General features: G+C 45.8%; 1 protein-coding gene across 4 annotated transcripts in view; it reads right to left on the bottom strand.

Annotated features, from left to right (window-relative positions):
- htr4 (5-hydroxytryptamine receptor 4) overlaps positions 1-5,898 on the bottom strand; it is a 159,224-nt gene extending 153,326 nt beyond the window's left edge. For 2 of the 4 annotated variants that reach the window (XM_026185309.1, XM_026185326.1), the window contains exon 1: positions 5,442-5,625. The gene's annotated coding sequence lies outside the window, so the exon portion shown is untranslated. Of the gene's footprint in view, positions 1-5,441; positions 5,627-5,672 lie in introns of those variants that run through there. The other 2 variants (XM_026185333.1, XM_026185317.1) reach the window with 2 other exon arrangements.
- Positions 5,899-21,428: the final 15,530 nt, after the last annotated feature.

Here is a 21,428-nt window from a genome sequence, read left to right as displayed (position 1 = left end):
AGAAAGAGATGATTTGTCCATGCTGGTAAACGGGGCATTGCAATAATCTTAATGCGATGACACAAGTGCATGAACAATTTTTTCCACTTCAGCTAAGGAAACCATATGTCCCAGTTTAGAAATGTCCTTAAATGAAAGAAACAGGAACAAGAAAAGATTTTACATGTGAGTCAAGGCCCAGAGAAGAATCAAATAGTACTCCAAGATTTCGAATATTTGACTTGGCAGAAGGACAGAAAGAGGAGAGGCAAGAACCTGACTGATTTTTGAATGTAGTTCAGGAGGAGCTACAATCATGTTCTCGGTCTTATTTGTGTTTAAAACAAGGTAACTGTTTGAAAAACAATCAGAGTTAAACACTGGACTAGGGTGGACAGCCTATGCAGCTGATGAGGCTGAGGACATATGCAGTTGAATCATCAGCATAGAAATGATACGAAATGTCACTAAAAGATTGAATAATGCCAGCTAAAGGAAGCATGTAAAAATAAAATAAAAACCCAAAACTGAGCCCTGTGGAACCCCGCAGGTTAAGGGGACAATGTTAGAGGCGAACCTGTCAGTCCTAACAGAAAAGGTCCTTTCTGATAAGTAGGAAAAAACAGTCTAAAGCAGATCCATATATACCAGCCAAAACCTTCAGTCTGTTAAGTAGGACTTTGTCGTCAGTGGTATCAAAGGCTGGACTGAGATCAAGCAAAATGATCACAGAACAATTCCCTGCATCAGAAGGGATTAACAGATCATTATAGACCCTTAAGAGAGCAGTCTCAGTGGAGTTCTGCTTTTGAAAGCCAGATTGAAAAGGGTCAACAATCTGTAATCTGCCTTAAGGACCTGAATTAATTTTCTACAATTTTTTCTAGTAATTTGCTTATAAATGGCAATTTTGAAATAGGCCGGTAATTACTAGTAGAGACTTACTACTAGGATTACTAGTAGGATCTTCTAGGAATTGCATTATTGTATTAAACTCCTCACTGGAGGGGAGAGGGAGGGGAAACGGGGGGACAAAGGAGGGCTAGAACAACTGAGCTGTAGTGTTTTTTTACACTGTGCAATATTTGAAATATTTTTTTTTTATATTCAACTGTGCAATAATCACTGTGCAATATACTCACTCAAATGTGCAATCGTATTTATCCATATGACATATTCTGTACTCTCAATGCAAACTAAGAGTGTGTAAAGACTTCCCCAACACATCCACCCTGACACTGCTGTTGATCATCTATGTGCAATATCTCAGTCTTACCATGTTCTGTGCAATATTTTTGGCTCATGTGCAATTATTTTGGTCCCAGTCTGTTTCAATGTTTCCTACGCATACACCATGTATATAGTTCCACTCACATATGTATACATATACACTGTTTTTTATTTTATTCTATTTATTTAATTATTTATTTATTTTCCGCCTTCGTTGTATATTGGTTTCTCTTCTTCTTACTTTAGCACCTTTGTGGTTCAGCTACCCAATTTCGCTGTGCAAGAAACTGCACAATGACAATAGAGCTCTAAGTCTATATGGCATATTTATGCTTATATCCTTACTCTCATTCCCCTTATTGTATCTGTAACATGCAACTTCTGTCGGTGCCGTGCTACTGGAAACTGAATTTCCCGGAGGAACCCACCCGAGGTATTAATAAAGTTTCATCTAATCTAATCTAATCTAATCTAATCTCATCTAAACATTGTGCAGTTACTGGACTTTAAAATGCCTCTTTATGGTCCAACTTCTTCTAGTTTCTTTTGCAAATTTAAAGCATAATGACATACACCAGTATGTCATTGTGCATTGTGAATATATTTGTCAGAGAGTGCAACACTGACCCTAACCTGCACTGGATGTTTGTAATACTGAATCTGATGCTAATAGTTAATACTGCTGCAGGTCTGAGTGGAGGTTCTGCCACCAGCAGCTGGCCTCCATCATACTCAGGACGTTGGTCCACTCATCGTCTTCTGGGATTTTTGTTGTCCTCCATATTAACCTGCTCTTTCTCTCTCTATCTCTCTCCTTTGATTTGTTCTAAGTGCTGATTGGTTGCTGAAGCTTGATGGATGTGTATAAAAGCACGGCACCTTGGTCCTTCTCTCCTGCTACATGATCTCCATCAGCACCGTCATGTTTCTGTTGATGCTGCGGTGGAGGGAGTTACCCACAGTACTGTTCTGGTTTCTTCTTCTTTGGTTTCCAGGTCGAGTTTAGGGCTCGTGATCTTCTTCATCTTTCGTTTGTTTTAGCCGGGCTCTTTTCTTTGGGAGTATTTTCAATGTTTCCATTATTTAAAGCAGCATTGTGGCATCTCATGTGCTGTGTTGCTTTGAGACAAAAATTTAGGGAGCGTAACAACTCAACTGAAAGAAAACAGACCCACTCCATGTCCTGGAGCCCGACACTGTGGATGCAGCGGGTAGCTGTGCTTATGATAAACTCCACATGAGTTTAATGAGTCAAAGTGGTGGCCCCTCCCACAGCTGCTGGGTCTTTCAATAATCACCACCTCTAATAAAAAGGAGTTGCTTATTAAGGAATCGACTAATCAAAGTCTGTTAATGACTGTTGCTTCTACTCTGCGTACATCGAGACACAGTAAGGGATGCTCTTAGATCTGCTGTAGAGCAGATCCTCCAGGTTTCTTTTTCACTGTGCAAAATTGACAAGACATCTGACATCGAGTGGTTTGAATATCAATAAACAGCCAGAGCGATAACACATCAGCTGTGTTAATGAATGTCACAGCCACGATACAACATATGGAGGAAGCCCCCCAGCTCCTATCGCAGGGCCACAGTTTAGGTTTCACAGTTAATTACAGTCACTTTTATTGGCATCGTAAATCATCATTACTATTAACAACTGTGTGCCTTTTATGATTTCTCACCTCACAGTGAAGCTGATTTAGTTACTGCGTTTGTTCCTGTCTCACACATGAAACACGTAACCGCTGCATCCAGAGCCGAGGAGGCTGAAAATACATCTCATCAACATGCAAATGTTGTAATTGATCAAAAGTATGATTTAAATCCAATTAATTATGCAGCTAGGCTCATAAGAGCTCCGCTGTCAGCCTGCCAGGTGTGAAGCTACAGCACAGGTGGAGGCAGACAGCGACCACGTCACAGAGACGACCGGCTATAGATCCTCAGCAAATGCTGTGTGTGTGTGTGTGTGTGTGTGTGTGTGTGTGTGTGTGTGTGTGTGTGTGTGTGTGTGTGTGTGTGTGTGTGTGTGTGTGAGGGAGAGATCCAGTTATTGATCCAACCTGCTGGACTCTTGCATTTGGTCATTCTGGTCACACAGATGGTAAACGGGTCACATTAAAGCTCTTCTTTAGACTTTAGCCACACTCACAGTACAGACACAGAGCTTCAGCAGCCACCGCGGACAGTGTTGTGCATTCACTAACTTTCCCACTTAGACGTGCAGACTGTTCAGATGACCACACACGTGCATGTTTATTTGTTAACAGCCTGTGTGTTATCCTCCATAAGGGCCTTCATAAAGTGTTTGTGAACCAACATCAGAGCTGAGAGAAAAACCCATCAGATTCATTATCGTGCAGTAGAGACACGAAACATAGTCGATATAAAGTGGACAGAGCTCGTCCATGCATGTTCTGACAGACAGCACAAACAGCCGGTGACAAAGAGAACAGCACCGAGCTGAACCAATCATGCGGCTGGGACAGAGCCAGAGAAAGAGCACAGGCGCTAATGTTTGGGCTGCTCCACACTTGAGTGTCAGTGTCATGCTCTTCTTCATTTACATGAGAACGATTCTTAAATAAGTACGTGTTTCCTGTTTGGCTCTATTTCAAACATTTGGAGACACAAAAATAACAATTTTAGTTTGACTTTTTTGTATTAATAATTATTTTATGTCTTTGATTTTTCTTTAAAATGCAGCTCTACATTTTATCGTGTTCAACTTCTGACAGAAGATAAAGATTTAAACCATTTAACCAGCAGTAAAAAGAAACCTTTATATTTATCAGAAACTTACTTACTTTACTTACTTACGTAATCAATTTACTTCATTATATTTATCGATAGTGATGTGAAAAATGTATAATGCTGCTGGCAATTTTATTTATTTAGCACATTTCATAATAGCAAGCTCAATGTGCTTAATGCAGAGGATGAAACCATAGAAACCTGTGTAGGTTGATTGTGCCTTAAGGCAGTGAAAACAGACAAAGAATTATAAAACAATTATTGAGTGCAGGGCCCAGTGAAAAACGTCTGTTTTTAAATGTATGCATATCCATGTGATGTCATGTCTGCTGTTATTTTTCATGCACTGACATATTTCTGGGGATCTGTAGCTGCAGTCTTATTCCCAGCTTTGCCGAGATAGTTGCACTCCTCTCGTTTGTCTGAATGTGACGACTTTTCTCTGAGATTAGAAATCAGACAACAATTCAAAGCTTCTTTTTTTTTCAGGATTAAGAACTCTGACATGAAAGGAGTAAAAGTATAAAAGTACAGAAATTAGTAAGACAGTACAGTAAGAGTGTCAAATAAATGTACGTACACTAGTCCTTCCTACTAACTGCAGCAGCTGTTACAGCATCTGTACAAGTCGGGGAAATGACACCGACAACACTCGCTCTACTCACTCGGCATTGTGTTAAGATCATCAGCGCACTATATACGTATAGTTTGAGCCAAAGTTCATCTTCTGCGAGTCATCCTAACACAACACAACAACTTACAGAATATCACAGAAAAGATCAGCTGCCATACTTCCACCACCACAGCATGACTCTCAATGCTTTGAGCACACTCGCTCAAACACCTAACACTCAGCGAGACGGAGCAGCGGCTGGAGCGCAAACATGTGGATGAGGTGGGTAGGGTCTCTGCTGCTGCGAGTCTACACTCTGCCCTCTGATGGACTAAAACCTCCCAACAAAGCTTAAAGTAAGAAGAGGAGCTGTTGAGGAGAAGACTCTTCGCTGGAAATGGCACAGTCTAATCACCATGAGGAGAAAAGGCTGAACACTGGAATAGGAAGGGAATCAGCCGGTCTGAGCGGCTCTGCGCTGACCCGAGGAGGAACCCGGTCACACCGAGGCCACAGCAGCTGACACTAACACTCCAAACCTGCACCTTTGATCGAGTCGTGCCAATCCCCTGCAGAGCCATAAACGTTACACAATAACGACGATAACAGCAAAGTGCGCAGAAGGAAAAACAGCCAAGTCCAAGTTTGACAAGAGTGAAGGAAGAGTCTGACTCTGCCTGCACACGGGGGTCCTTTAAAAATTGCCTCACACCCTCTGCTCATTCAACATGAAGAGTCTGCAGGTAGAAGCAGGTGAATGTGTCACCTCAGGATCAACCCAACACTCCCCAAATCACGCGAATCCAAACGGACCCACACTCAGAACCAACAATCAGGGACACGCAGTTCAGACGCGCTAACTTACAGGATCCGGTTCCGCTGCACTCACAGTCCGTTACCGATCAGTATCCGCAGACAGGTGAGTAATCCCCGCTGCGTGATCGCGTCTGCGTTTCACACGGAAACTCGCAGAAATCTGAGCATAACATCGCTCCACGGCCAAAGAGCTCCGACTCCCTCACACACGTCATCCCTGCGCGCTTCCTCCGTGCGCGCGCGGAGGTCACGGCAGAACACAGCGAGACGTTTCACTCACCGTTCCTGCGCGAGCATGTCACCACATCCCCACGGTCACTCTGCTCCACTCCGCGCTCACAGCCACGAGCACCGAGGAGCGCAGACCCGCGGGGACGCGCAGAAGGCGATGCGCGTCCGACGCAGAGAGCCGGAGAAAGGGCCAGACAGGTGGAGGAGGCGAGGGGGAAGCTGGAGAAGTGCGCGCAGCCGGAGCTGAACTCAGAACATCCACCCGCTCCACCCGCTGCGCTCTGATCCCTCCTCCTCAGGCCTCAGCCGAGGGAAGCCTGCCCCCCACTCACACCCCCACCTTCGTCACTTGACAAACGTGATCCGTTTGGTCGTTCCTGATGACGTGATCGGGCGAGAGAGAGACCAAGCCTGACCTTGACCTAACATGATCCTTACGGGTCAGGGGTCATAGTGGGATGTGTGATCACTGTCAATATTAGAGTGTAATGTTTCTTATTCTGTGTCTGTGGACAGTCTTTAAAAAGTGTTTGTGAACCAACTTCAAACAAACTCTTTCTGGGGTCAAAATAAACAAAGGCAGAAACACAGTTTCAAAAATTATTATCGCTTTGATGCAAATTAGCATCCACAGCGATCGATAAACGTTTCATAGAGCTGAGCATCAGGCAGCATTCAGCCTGCTGTATGGTGGAGCAGCTGTGAGTGCAGCAGGGCTTTCTGAGGACACAGCATTTTACATATTACAATGGGCCTTAATTAGAATAACACTGAGAAATGTTTGTAGGTCATCAGAGGCTTATTTAACAGCAGGACTTAGTACAGCCTCCTCTCATAAACATTTTCATGTCTTACTACATCACTGACAAAACATAATGTATCTGTACGGCAATGTTCCCTCTAATTTGCCATTTATCTGAGCGAACACACAAACTCCCTGAGCGGTCCCTTGGACCACTGTGAGCAACAGCAGACGTGTGCACTGTGGTCATGCCAGCATCAAATCCATCCAAGTCACATGGTTTATTAAAATAATCAAATTACATAAATTTACATTTATGTTAGACTACTTTTAATTAACTGCTTTAGCCCACTTACAATGAAAACTTAAAAAAATCTTGTTCATGACCCGTGTAGTATGTTAACACTATTGGAAGTAAAAATAACTTGAACTCCAATTTTGAAAACACAACTTTCTGTCTTTCTTTCTTTTTTAACAAAAGCTCTGACTTGTATTATGAGTCTGTGGTCTGGGAGAGAGTCCTGTAACTCTGTGTCTGCAAAATACAGTATATAATGACCAATGTTGGGCAATTAATTATATAGTTACTTCTGCAAAAAAAGTTACTGAGTTTTGCAAACAACAAAGTTTTTTGCGGCTGTTTACTTAGAAATGCAGCCAAGGCGTTTTTTTTAAATAAACATTTCAAACTATTTACAGAACAATCAGCTCTTCTGCATCAAATCTGATGCCACACAAATTATTTGTGCCACTCCAAAAATAATTTCTGTCCACTATGAGATAAAGGAGAACAACAGGCCTGACAACAGGAGATGTGTCACTCCTGTAACACCTGTAACATTCAGCAGTCGCCTCATTGTTCTGACACACACAACAAAACTATTGACTACACTACACACTAACTACACAAGATTTGCGCTAAACGTCGCAAATCTCTCACATCTCCAAAGGTTGATTCTGTTCATCTGGACGTAGTTTTGTGGGAGAAACGTTTCGTCACTCATCCAAGTGACTTCTTCAGTCTCAGCTGACTGCAGCTTTCCCCAATCTTATAAACAGTACATTTGCATAATGACTGAAACCAGCCCACTGAAGGAACAATGGGCTGGGAGGTCAGTTCCTTAATCTTAATTATGCAAATTCTCATGACCATTGATCAACAACCACTGACCAAAACCCACTGATCAATGGCCATGAGTACCATTCACAGAGAGTTGGGGTGTCACGGCGAGTGAGAGGAGCCGTGTGGAGGAAATGAAGGAGGGAGGATCCAAACGCAGGCAGTAGTGGGGAAGTGAGGGTGGTTTATTGAGCACAAAATAAGGACAAACAGCAAATGGAGCACGAACTAAACTAGACTGGAAACAACTAAACTACAGAGCACAAACCTGGACAAGAATGAGAACGAGCAGAGGAGATGGACAGCAGGGTGAACACACGAGCGAGACACGGTGGTTACACAGACGGACCAGCAACTACAATGACGGAGGACACGACTTAAATACACACAGAGAAACACGGGAATTACACACAGGTGGTGGACACAGCTGGGAACAATCAGTAAGATGAGACCAAGGTAAAACTGAACACTCACATGAGACACAGACCTTCACAATAAAACATCACACGCAGGCTCGACATCAAGAGACAGACAGGAAATGACATATGAAACTAAACCCACATCTTAAACCCAGATAAACAGAAACATGGAACTCTAATAATAGACATAATCATCACCCTTAACACAACAAGAGAACAAGAAAACAATCTCTGATGCAAAATTACACCAAAACATAATAAACTCAAAATACTGGATCCCACGGACCCAGAACCGTGACATGGGGAATGGCTGCAATCACAGCATTGTAAGATGGCAAAAGATGTACCCTTAGGCCCCCTCCTCGATTCAGAGATGGTCTTTCCCTTTTCACGTAAATGGCCTCCTTGACTCCGCGCTCAAACCAGCGTTCCTCCCTGTCCACGATGTGTACATCCTCATCATTGAAACACAGCCATCACTCCTAAAACGTCCCCCTTCCTAAACACTAAATGCCATGTTGCCATATCATGTTTTTATTGGTCAACATGGTACATTTTTCGACCAATAGGAAAGGGTGTGGGGTTTTTTGGTTTTGGTGTTGCTCACAGGTGGAGAGTGCTTTCAAGCGTTTTCCTTATAAAACGCTGTTTTTACCATTTCTTCCCGCAGTAAATATAAACAATGATAGTATTCAGGAAGAAAACCAAACATTGCAAATATTTTTATGATAACTGGTTTTACGTGGCCTATCAACACAATTTAAAAACTGGTATAAAGTCCACACTTTTTCCATCAATTGCTCCGTCTGTCCTGCTCACATCTCCAATAGTTGTACATGTTGTCATTAACGTGGCTTCACTCCACATCAGCCACACTGCTTTGCTAGCTAAAACACCGGTGTCGGCACATAAGGACGCTGTCATAGCCTGTCAACGACGTTGATTAGCTGTGTATATACGACTTTGAATCGCATCATTGGCTAGATTATGGGATAAGGTGGCATCGTTCTAATCCCACACGGGAGCAGCCAGTCACTCACTGACTAACACTGCAAAACAGAATTGTTAAAGTTTTAATTTTAATTTTTTGTGCGTAACGCAGATTTTCTGTGCGCAGAGAGCTTGCCAGCAGTGAGCAATTGCGCACATGCGCAGTTTAGCGGGAACATTGCTGTACAGTTAGTTCATCAACACAAATACATTTGGATTGGTAGTGAAACTTTCACAATGATAATTCTTTTATTTACACTCTTTTATTGATAGTTTTATTCATTTTAAATGTCTTTAAATGTGATCTCAGAGACTTTATTAACAAGAAAACGTTTCAGGCAGCATTACCTGGGGAATGCACGTGAGTATCATTTGTTAATGTTTCAACAGATTTACAACGTTTGAATTATTTGACCTCCAAATAACGAACCCTCTGCTCTTTAACATAGACTCTCTCCACTTTAACCTCTTACTGATTGCATATCCTGTAAACTTGTTTATTATTTTTGATGTATGGGTTATTTCCATTGTTTTAACTCCAGTTTTTAGTATTATTATTGTTGTTGTTGTTAAAATGGATTTCAAACTGCGCAGTCGTAGATTTTTATTAAATATGGTCTATGAGCGGTTCATTATGGCCCCTAATTCCTGCAGATTGTTGTACAGCTGTTGCTCTAATTATTTGTTAAAAAATAAAAATAAAACAATGGTGAGATAGATTAGGAACAGAAGGGGCCCACAGACAGCCCACGGTGCCCAGAGCTCTGTGTTACGGCCTTGTTTATGGGATCATTACTTTCTAACTGTGATGTTCGGGCCTTCTTTTTAAAGTAATTCCTTCCATGTGTCAGAGATGGATAATAAAATAGGGTAATAAGATAAATATTTAAAGTAGATGACGTGTCAGTGACATATTTTTATTATGTCCGTATATTTCTGTGCAGCTAATCAGATCAAAGTCCTGCAGTGAAACCGGTTTAGCTGTGGTATCTTTGGTATGTCAGTGATGCGAGGCCGCCGCGGTTTATTTCTGTCAACAGAACAGCATCTCAAGGTGCTTCGTTGTGTGAAATGAAGACCTGATAACATCACAGAGTAAACCCACCAATCAACATCACCACTGTGAGCGTCACTCGATTACAGTGGGGACAAAAACACGAAGAAAGAAAGAAACTCCTTTGAAACCTCGTTTAGAGACAGCGTCTGTCTGCTGATGGTTTGGGCCGAGACAAAACAATAAGAATAAGAATAATACATTTTATTTATAGGGGTTTTTCAAACCCCTCAAAGTTACCAAATGAAAAACATACACAAATAAATGGGAATAAAAAAACATGTAAAACCATAAAACTATAAAAACTGATCAAGTAGAGAGGGTGTCATGGTCCTGGGTCGTGCGACCCAGTGTTTTGTGTTTAGTCTATTTTGATGTTTATTGATTGTTTAGGTTCTTTAAGGTAGTCCAGTCCTTTTGTAGTTATGTTACCCTTGTATCAAGCCTCCCTTGCCCTTCGTGTGTTTATGTCTGTGTGTCTTGTATTGTCAAGTTCATGCTGTCGCGTCTGTCACCTCCCCCTGTACTACGTCTCCCCGGTTCATGTCCCATGTTTCCTGTTTTACTTTGAAGGCCTGCATTCACTGTCAGTGTATTCAGTTTCACTCCTCCTGTCCTGTCGTTAAGTTCATGTATATCAGCTGCGTTCCCATGTGTGGCCACTTCCCCTGATCATCCCTCATGTGTATTTAGTCTCTGTGTTTCTTACAGTCTGTGTCGCGTCGTCTGTGTTCCCACCCTCCATGTTTCCATGCCCGGTCTGTTGTATTCTAAGTCATAGCCTTACCTTAGTTCATTCCCAGTTTAGGTTTCTGTTTAGTTATTGCTTTTGAGCTGCCCTTATTCTTGTTTGTTTCTCTTGCGTTACCAGCCACAATAAAAGGCTCGCTTTTGTTTAAAGTTTACTCCCGTGTCACTCGTGTCTGCACCTGAGTCCTCCACGCACTCTCCACACGGTCTGTCACAGCGGACCGTGACAGTACGACGCGACCATGTCGGACTCAGCGGACATTTCAGAGGAGGTAGGGGAGGAGCTGAACCGGCTCTGCCGCATTATGGATCGCATCATCGGATGCGCGGATCCAAGTGTGGTTTCCACGGGATTGGCGGCCGTGGACGCCGTTTTGTTGCGGGAGCCACGGTTGCGACAGCTCCCCCACCTCGTCGAGGCGTTTGACTCCCTGGGCCCCCTTAAGGAGGAGCTTCGTGCCCGTGCGCTGGCCCAGAGGGTCCTGAATGCCGCCTCAGCACCCACACCTCCGTCCCGTGGACGGGTGTCATCGCCGCTGCCTCATGAGCCAGAGGCTGTGAGAGGTGGAACGCTGAGGTCCACTTCCACTCAGCCATCGCCTCACCGTGGATCGGCTTCCTCGTTTCCGCCACAGTCAAGCTGCACTGACCAGCACACGGAGGCGATGGAGGCCATAGATTTTGGTGACGATGAGCGTCAGCAGGTGTTGCGGGCTTATCGGGAGGAGGAGCTCCGTTGGAAGCCTTGGCTCATTCCCGAGGAGGAGCTCCCACCTATCGCCCTGCTTCAGACCGGCCGCTCACCGTCACCCCCTCGCAAGGACTTCACGTCTCCGGCCGCTTGTCTGGCGAGGATGTGGGCTGAGGAGGAAGACTCGATCCCAACAGTTAACGCTGCCGCGCTCGCGGCCGCTCCGAGGAGGAAGCGGCGTCGGCGTCGCTCTACACGGCACTCAGAGGTTAGTGATAACGTTCTGTTGCCACTGAAACGCCCTGGATGTAGTGAGGGCGAGGGCTTTGGAAAGACAATTAAGGTCTCGGAGATGGAGACACAATTTACCTGTACTGTTAACTCTGTCACCCCCCCATGCACCTCATCACGGTCTGTTTTCTCGGGGGCCAGTGAAGAAGCTGCCTTTTCCATGCCTCTGACTGCTAATGTTGAAGGTGTTAATCCTGTGCCCACGTTGTGTTTTGACAACAAAGCTAAACTTTCTGGTGTTGGGCACGCTATTCTTGGGGAAGACGCACTGCCATCACCGAACTGTGAAACCGACACTGCCAAACCGACCATAGACTCTTCAGTCCTGAGAATTAAACCAAGTGATGTACTGTTAAACCCTGGTATTACGTATGAGCAGGATGAGGGGGACATTAGCGAAAAAGGATGTACTAATGATTCTGCACACCCAGAACCTCCATCTTCCACTGAGAGGGCTTCTTTTAAGACCGCTAGGGCATTTGGGGCCTTATTTAAGACCGTGTCTCAGCCCCTGCTGTCTGTTAACCGCAAATCAAGTGAGAAAGCTTCTGATCTGACCAGTAGTAAGACTGTATTGCCTTTGGCTAGCACCCCCCTTTCCGAGTCAGTTTTCCTTGTTCCCGAGTCAAATAACAAATGTTCTGTTTATATAACTAGACCAGCGAAAGAAGAAATGTCCAGTGTTGATCATAAAAATGTCTGTTATGATCCTGTGCTGATCGGTCCCCATGTTCCTCACTCTGCTGATGGTTTGACCAGAGGGAGTGCTTTGGAGCCCGACATCAGCGACTGCTTTTCTACACCAGTCCATCGGGCCGGGACGATTATTATGGGTCTGCCAGGTTCCCCTATGTCTGTGAATGACATTGCAATTTCCGTTAATATAACACTGAAGGATTGTTTAAGTTATGCTCCCGCATTATCCAATGACAAGGCTGAATTTCATGTTTCAAAGGCTGTCGGGGGGGAGCGCCATGCTAGCCATTACAACCCAGCTAGCCCTTTAACTGCACCCCTGGGCCAGGACCTTTTGACAGCAGTTAATGAACTGGCCGATCTAAAGACAATTCAGCCGGATGGCTCAGAGCCAGTCCACTATGTTTTCTGTGCAAAGCCAGGTCCATGTGCATTCCACTCACTAGCCTTCCACAGCCGATTAGTGTGTGTGGCTGAACCCCCCCTTAACTCAGTCTCGCCTACGGGGGGCTTAGACTCCAATAAGCGTAGTTATTTCCTATGTGACTGCCAAATTATTATGTTAAAATCATCTGCACATAGTCCTGGTTGTTTTATGTGGGTTCATGAATCATGTCTTGGCCTTAAGAATCATGCTTCCTGGGACAGTATAACTATCACTTGTGTCACTGAGCCAACTTATTTCAGGTCTGAAATGTTGTTTGAATCATGCTCCAAGACAGAAGATGTGTTTAGCTCCCCAAGAAGGGCAACTAAGGACAATTTGGACTATGTTAAGGGCTTAGAGACTTTAAGGTCTTTGTCTGTTGTTGCTCCTCTGCTTGCACCTGACAAAGTCAATATCTGGAACTTTGTGCTCACTCCCAGGGTGGCTGTGGCGTTGCCTGACCTCTCACCTGCGTCTGATCTCCAGGTAGAGGCAGGGGTCACCCAGCCAGCACCTGAGCTAGTTCTCACCACTGGGGTCAGGACAGCCGTAGGTCAGCCATATCCTGCATCTGCACCTCAGGTGGGAATGGCTGCCGTCCGGTTTGTTCCTACACCCAGGTTGGTTCCCAAGGTTATGCCAGTCAGTACACAGCTGAGCTCCGCACCCAGCCTAGGCACTCGGGTGGGAGCGGTTGACGCTCTGCAGGCGCCTGCACCAACTGATGCTTCCATTATAGGCCCCAGGGTCTCATCACCGCCGCAATGGCCTCATGCCTCGTCCGCTGGAGGGCCCGAGGAGCCCGTCCAGCCTCACGCCACGTCAGCTGGAGGGCCCGAGGAGCCCGTTCAGCCTCACGCTTCGTCAGCTGGAGGGCCCGAGGAGCCCGTTCAGCCTCATGCTTCGTCAGCTGGAGGGCCCGAGGAGCCCATCCGGCCTCATGCCTCGTCAGCTGGAGGGCCCGAGGAGCCCATCCGGCCTCACGCCTCGTCAGCTGGAGGGCCCGAGGAGCCCATCCGGCCTCACGCCTCGTCAGCTGGAGGGCCCGAGGAGCCCGTCCGGCCTCACGCCTCGTCAGCTGGAGGGCCCGAGGAGCCCGTTCAGCCTCACGCCACGTCAGCTGGAGGGCCCGAGCCGCCCGTCCAGCACCATGCCACGTCTGCTGGGGGGCCCGAGCCGCCCATCCAGCCACCTTCTGCTTCTGCTACGCCTGGTCCAGCCTCTGCCTCAGCTCCTGCTTCGCCGTTGCCTGGTCCGGCTCCGTCGCCTGTGGCTGCCACGCCACCGCCTGGTCCTGCCTCGACTGGTCCTGTGCCCACCGGGCCTCGGCCAGTACGCCTGACACTGGAGGGCCACCACTGCCTTCCGCGCGGCCGGCCCCCTGAGCTGTTCCGCCGTCCCCTTCGCCGCCGCCGTTGCCTTCCGCACGGCTGGCCTCCTGACCGGCTCTGTCACCTGTGGCGCCCGCCTGGTCGGCCCCCCGACCGTATGACCCTTGAACTCTTGTGCCCGCGGGCTCCGGGTCGGCCTCCCGAACTGCACCGCCACTGCCTCTCATATGGACAGCCTCCTGATGGGAGATGGCGTGGCCTGTTGGGTTGCCAACCCCCGGGTCGGCCGCCTGAACTCATAAACTGTGGGCTGGTATGTTGCCGCCCTCCGGGCCGACCCCCTGAATTATGTCTGGACTATGCCACGTGCTCCAGTGTTTTCTGTTGGCTGTTTTTTTTTTTCTTGTTCTGGTCCCTCCGTCCTGGTCCCCCGCCGCCCGCCCGGGCTCGGTGGTCCGTTTCTTTTGGTTTGGGGCTGTCTGGAGCCAGCCCTTGGTGGGGGGGTGGTGTCATGGTCCTGGGTCGTGCGACCCAGTGTTTTGTGTTTAGTCTATTTTGATGTTTATTGATTGTTTAGGTTCTTTAAGGTAGTCCAGTCCTTTTGTAGTTATGTTACCCTTGTATCAAGCCTCCCTTGCCCTTCGTGTGTTTATGTCTGTGTGTCTTGTATTGTCAAGTTCATGCTGTCGCGTCTGTCACCTCCCCCTGTACTACGTCTCCCCGGTTCATGTCCCATGTTTCCTGTTTTACTTTGAAGGCCTGCATTCACTGTCAGTGTATTCAGTTTCACTCCTCCTGTCCTGTCGTTAAGTTCATGTATATCAGCTGCGTTCCCATGTGTGGCCACTTCCCCTGATCATCCCTCATGTGTATTTAGTCTCTGTGTTTCTTACAGTCTGTGTCGCGTCGTCTGTGTTCCCACCCTCCATGTTTCCATGCCCGGTCTGTTGTATTCTAAGTCATAGCCTTACCTTAGTTCATTCCCAGTTTAGGTTTCTGTTTAGTTATTGCTTTTGAGCTGCCCTTATTCTTGTTTGTTTCTCTTGCGTTACCAGCCACAATAAAAGGCTCGCTTTTGTTTAAAGTTTACTCCCGTGTCACTCGTGTCTGCACCTGAGTCCTCCACGCACTCTCCACACGGTCTGTCACAGCGGACCGTGACAGAGACAGAAGGACCTGAAGACCATAGTATCAAAACATTCAATCAAAGGGAAACTGTGTGTAGTCTCTGTCGTAGGGATATATTTTCTACAGACACATTCAGAAGGAAAAACTGAGAGTTAATCCTGATGTTACCTCTGTGACTTCAGGAGGATGTTTTAGTGTCAGGGAATGCATTAGAATTATAATAATAAAACATCTGAAGCTCAGGCCTCCTTCTTCCAGCCACTGCACCCAGCTCTTCCAGGGGACACTGAGATGTCCCCAAACCAGCAGAGACGCATCATGCATGTCCCAGCTCTGCTCCGGGGCCTCTTCCCAGGTCGAAATGCCTGAAGCAGCTCACCTGCAGGGCACCCAAAGACACCCTGCATGTGCCAGGAGGGCACCTTGTCAGGTGTCTCTTATTCCTACAAATAATGGAGGAAAAACTCAACAAGCACATCATGTCAGACCCGCAGGCCTCTACAACGACACACATCATTTTCTCATGTGTCAAACTTTCCAGATACTGCATGACAATGATTTCCACCTTCAGGCCAAACTATAATTAACAATAACACTAAAGCCTAGCGACAAAGATCATCCTTCTCTGTCTGTCAAGATTTGACAAGTTGTGTCTGGTGCATGACAGCTGGATAGATGGCCCGAGGTCGAGCCGAGGTCCCACCCACTATTTTTCAGCGGAGATGGCAAACGATGAGAATGAGCAAAGAAACAATACCGACACAATCGTCCGCTCACTCTGAGTCAGCATGTGAAGAGCTGGAGTTACGCTCAGAGAAATGAGCTCTGTGGTCTCAAACTGGGCTGTGTTGACTTAAAGCTGGTCACAAACACATCCTGCTCACACAATTGTTAAACATCAGATATACGAATCAAAGTTTTTCTGTGGTGGTTTTATTAACTGTGCTTTAGCCCCGCCCAGCGTCCTTCGCAGCACAAACAAGCCCGTCCATCAAGTGTAGCACTCACCATCCCTCTGAACTCTTTTGTTCTTGCAGATCACAACAGTTTATACCTGCTTGCAGCAGGATGATGAGCTCCGAAGGCAGGTAAAGGAGCCAGAAGAGAGCACCTGCATGCGTCCCGGTCGTCTCACAGCCAAAACTTTAACATCAGTCAGGAGCTTGTTTTAGGAGGAAAGCGTCTCGTTCTGCTGTCTCCGTCTCCCTCTCTCATATCCCGCCACAGATAATTTCTGAGCATGTCATCCTCATCCATTAAGTGCCATTCTGGTTCTCTGACTCCGATAACTCAGTCAAGATTAGACTTCATGAAGGCAGACTGACGCCTTGGTAAGTGAACACAAACTCCAGTTTGTTCTAAACAGAGGTTTGATTTAGTGCAGTTTATAATTTAACCTCTTTGGTTACAACTGCGTCAGCCTGACTCACGAACTGAAGTAAAAGTGCATCATTTCTGGAGGATGGTGCATAAAACTAATTTAATAATTCTGTAATAAAATATTGATTTCACGATAAAAGTAAATTTCAGGATCTCAAAATAGGACACAGAGTCAGATTACCGGTTTCAAAGGTTTCTATCGACACAGGAAGAAACAGTTGGTCTGAGGAGAGGCAGGTACGTGAGGTCAACCACAGGTAAGCTTCCCTCCACACAGGTGTGTTTTCCACAGTGAATGCTTGTCTCTGTGACTGTGGAGGAGAGGGCTGGTACACTGGAGGAGGCAGATGGAGACAGCAGGTAGGTACATAGAGAGAACTTCAGCTGAGAGGCTTTTTTAAGGCTGGAGTAGTTACCACTCTGACACAGTTACCACTCTGACAACTGTAACCATCAGTGAATGGATGGAGAAACTTCTCATACATGTGAAGGTGGCTGGATTGATGGAAGGCAGGCTGCTGCACGGTCATGTTTGATGTGTGCGACAGGCAGAAAGGACCTAAAATGCAGACTCACCGGAGGAATTTAACTCAAAACTCGGTTTTATTGCTGGACTCCAAAAGAACAAAACAAACTGGGAAACTGTCATGGTCCGTGGGAGTTTCCATCTGTGGCTGCTGGTCCCCTCTCCTCCCCTTTGGGGTGGAGCCCACCTGGACCTCATTGCATGCAATCAGCAGGAGGGCTTCTTAAACCCTGAGCAGTCTACCATGCCTCACTAGTTCATTGTGTGCCATCCGGCGGTAACTTGGCCTCTAGTTTTCTTAAACTCATGATCTCTCCGTGTACAGAGGTTGACGTGGCTCGAGCTGCCTGGAGTGTTCTCACCTACCTGTCCTGGTGATCCTTGGCTACTTCTCCTGTTCGGTTACCTGCCCTCGGCCTGCCTCGAGCCCCCCGGACCACCCCTCCTCAGTGCACTCTGTATCGGGCCTTTTAAGTAAGGACAATTACTATCTCCAGTCATCCCCCCCAGTCAATAACTCATAATCTCGTTTTAATTATTGTTCTTCGTCTCCTTATAGACCCTCCACGGTTCCCCCGTCCCCGTTGGTTCCCCCTCGTTGTTCCCCACACCTGTCGGCAGCTTGTCCCTCAGCATCCCTCCCAAACCTTTCCCTCTTTTGTGGCTTCCTTAGTTAAATAAAGCTTTTCCTGAACTGCTCACCTGTGAGTCTGCTTTTGAGTCCTTTCCCTGGGCAAAACCGTCGGGTTATGACAGGAAACACATGAACTAAACAGGCAGCTGGGCAAAACTAACAGCAGGGAACGAGGAAGAAATACAAGAGGCTAGCGAGGGAAAACTCAGCTCAGACTAATCACACACAGACACATGAGACCGGGCAAAACACAATACACTAACCCAGTGGTTCCCAAACTTTTTTGCTAGGCCCCCCTTTGTTTTACAAGAAAAATGTTTGCGCCCCCCACCACCTAAAATTTGAATATATCTATAGAGTTTTATGAGTTCTGACTTCTGCAGCTCTTTTCCGTCCACCCAGCTCTGAAAATGAAATTCATATTTGTGACCTGGCTGTGACTTCTTCAGAAATAGATTTCAGCTGGTGCAGACCGTGAGCAAACCACTGGCTGTCTGTGGTCCATTTCATTGAGATGACTTCAAACACCAGAGCTTTCTGGGTCACATCTAATTCTTGTCATGGTGCCACGACAATAACTTGGTCTTAAACACCAAAAAGACCAAGGAGATCATTGTAGATTTCCGGAGGAAGGGTCATAACAACCATCTGCCTCTCTTCATTGGCAGTGAGGCGGTGGAGAGGGTGAGCAGTTTTAAATTCTTGGGGGTAACTGTGACCGAGGACCTGTCCTGGGGCACAGTTGCACGGAAGGCCCAACAGCGCCTCTACTACCTGAGGAGACTGCGGAGCGCACACATTCCCAGATCTCTGATGTTGAACTTCTACAACTGTGCCATCAGCAGCGTTCTGACGTATGGATTTCTAGTGTGGTTCCCCAGCTGCACCAAGGCCGATCAGCAAGCACTCCAGCGGGTGGTGAAAGAAGCTGGCAGAATTATTGGAACAAGTCTGCCAGAGATCAGTAATATCTTCCCCACTCGCTGTCTGAGGAGGGTGCACAGTATCCTGCGGGACCAACATCACCCTGCGCGCCACCTTTTCCACCTGCTGCCCTCAGGGAGAAGGTACAGGTCTATACAGGCCAGAACATCCAGACTGGCCAACAGCCTGTATCCACAGGCTGTGAGGCTCCTGAACTCTCTGCCCCCCTCTCACGGACAATAACCATATCCAACTTCTTAATAGCACTGAACTGGTCTGCATTGGTGCATCATATCTTTATTCTCTTTCCCCCTCCTGCTCCCCCCCCCCCCCTTTCTTAAATAGATAACTATCATATCTGACATCATATCTCACAGTACAATAATATTGAACGGGTTGCATTGTTGTGCTTTGTCATGTTTCTCAGATCTTTGTCTGAATTTCTTATGAACATTACTTGTCATGTTCTCATGTTGTTGCTAAGGATTGTCTTATTGCACTGGAGTCACACTGGGTTAAATATTTACACTTGGGTTTTAAGGGGTATTTATTATTTTCTTCATTATTTTATTTACGGGTTGTACGGAAGCCCCAAACGCAATTTCATTGTTCTCTGACAATGACAATAAATACTTAAATAAAATTAAAATAAATAAATTTCACACCAGCATTTCTACGACAGGTTTTAAGGTTGTGAGCAGCTCTCTGCTAATAACCACTCATCACAAGTTAGCTTCAGGCAGGATGAATATTTCAAAAGGACAGCTTTATCCAGTCTTATTCATCTGACTGTAAATAATGAATAGCTTAAACACACACACACACACACACACACACACACACCACCACCACCACCACCACCACCACACAGTACTGACCCACACATATAGTTCTTACACACACACTGGACATTCTGGACATTGTTTTCACTTCATCACTTAAATCACTTTAATAATATTTGCACTGCACAAGACACTAAATAATGTGGATTGCACAACACTGGTCATTATATTCTTCATTTCCAGTTAATACTTGTACAGCTGCTGTTGTGTATATATATATATTTACATTTCTTCATACATTCTTATATATTTCTATACTGTGTATTGTGTATTTTGTTGTACACTTATTTTATTTTCAACTTTAATTTATATATTTTATTTTATTCCTTCCTAGTTAAATTTACCCTTTTTAATTTTCATATTTACTTCCCACCTTATTCATAGCCTTTTCTTTTTTTCTTTAGGTCACGAGCAGTTGTCTAAGCATTTCACTGCATATCGTACTGTGTATGACTGTGTATGTGACAAATAAAATTTGAATTTGAAATTTGAATTTGAACACACACACACACACACACACACACACACACACACACACACACACACACACACACACACACACACACACACACACACACACACACACACACACACACACACACACACACACACACACAACTGCAGCTGCCCCACATCAGAGGGGAAACAGTAAAAGTTCAACAGCCCAGAGGTTTCCCTCCTAATTCTACCAGTTTTCTATAAATTCATACGCAGCACAACTCAGAGGGCTGGACTTTTCCTTTTTAACAGTGCTGTATGTAGTTAATCAGGATGTTCCCCACACATGAAAAAACCTAAGCCAAACCAACATAAAAGAATCATAGACATAAATAAACTAAGTACTGTGTGCTTGGGTTATGCATACTGTTGTAAAGATAAAACATTCAGAATATGAGCGTTATGGTATAAAATGATATCACTGTATTATAAAAAATAGGAACTGCAGCAGCACTGCTTTTAGCTAACGGTGTTCATTTGTCAGATGGATTTGTTGGTTGGTAATCTCAGAGATTGTCGGTGGGCTTCAGGTCTGTGGGAAAATGGTTCTTTGGTTCCGGGTAATCTGATGTGGATCAAACCGGAGTCCGATGAATCCCAGCTTTGTCATCCTGGAATATCCATCAGGAAATCCTGCTGACTCAGGATGTTCACTCAGTCTGCTCGTCTCATTTTCTTTCCATGACGTAGTTTCCTAATGCTGCTGTGAACTTTGACCTTACCATCTGAAGCAACCCTAGAAACTGCCCCACCAGCAGTGACGACGACCTGGCAGAGAACTGTTCCAGCCTCCAACCTGATCCACATCAGATCACCAGGACTCGGACTAAGTGACTGTCTGAGGACCCATCTTCAGATATGTCTAAGAAACTAGAGGCTGCTTACTGCAGTCAGGATGAAACAGCCTGAAATCAGCTGAAACACAGCCATGACTGAGATAATGGTCCACAGAAGATTCTCACATGTATGCTCAAATTCACAGGCAGGGAGGCATTTAACCTTATCTGTGTGTGTGTGTGTGTGTGTGTGTGTGTGTGTGTGTGTGTGTGTGTGCGCGCGCGCGCGCGTGTGTGCGTGTGAGTGTGTGTGTTTCCTTCGTCTTTCTTCGTTGTTGTTGTGTCACATATTTTCATTCTCATGTCCAGAACAAAACCCATGAAACAGCCTGTTGGAAAAAAGGCTTTTTAATCATGACGCCGTTTCCTGAAACTTCGTAATATTTACTACAACTAAACATCCAGCAGCTACTGAATCGACTAATTGGAAACATGAGACAGTCCCTGGCAGCAGCAGGGACCTGCTGAGCTCTTTCAAATCCCTCCTGTTTCTGCTCAGATACTCTGGTTAAAGAGCTAATTATGT

The sequence above is a fragment of the Astatotilapia calliptera genome, chromosome 2 (genome assembly GCF_900246225.1).
Source record: "Astatotilapia calliptera chromosome 2, fAstCal1.2, whole genome shotgun sequence".
NCBI lineage: Eukaryota > Metazoa > Chordata > Actinopteri > Cichliformes > Cichlidae > Astatotilapia > Astatotilapia calliptera.
Note: the sequence above shows the minus strand (reverse complement) of the source record. Positions and strands in the feature narration are given on the sequence as shown.